Genomic DNA, 223 nt, shown 5'->3' with positions numbered 1-223 from the left:
TGAGAAGGAAGGGGTGTGAGGCTGGTGGGTTGGGTATGATCCTTTGATAATGCTTGTCTTTTCCCTCCCTTGTGTTCCATCAGCCATAACAATCCATTTCTCTCCTCAGCTACTCCAGTCTATATCGTCTTTTTGCCCACTACTTTGAGGCCTGACTGCAAAACTAGGCAAGTATTTGGGGGGACAGTGGGGGAGGCAGGAGGCACTGGGTGTGTGTGAAGGC

General features: G+C 50.7%; 1 protein-coding gene across 3 annotated transcripts in view; it reads left to right on the top strand.

Annotated features, from left to right (window-relative positions):
- Positions 1 to 98: 98 nt before the first annotated feature.
- The window catches only part of JADE3 (jade family PHD finger 3), a 173009-nt gene continuing 172884 nt past the window's right edge, over positions 99 to 223 (top strand). For all 3 annotated transcript variants that reach the window (XM_077763034.1, XM_077763017.1, XM_077763027.1), the window contains exon 1: positions 99 to 167. The gene's annotated coding sequence lies outside the window, so the exon portion shown is untranslated. The remainder of the gene's footprint in view (positions 168 to 223) is intronic.

This window comes from Crocuta crocuta, unplaced genomic scaffold (assembly GCF_008692635.1).
Source record: "Crocuta crocuta isolate KB4526 unplaced genomic scaffold, BGI_CrCroc_1.0 scaffold610, whole genome shotgun sequence".
In the NCBI taxonomy this organism is placed as follows: domain Eukaryota; kingdom Metazoa; phylum Chordata; class Mammalia; order Carnivora; family Hyaenidae; genus Crocuta; species Crocuta crocuta.
This window is presented reverse-complemented; position numbering and strand designations above follow the sequence as displayed.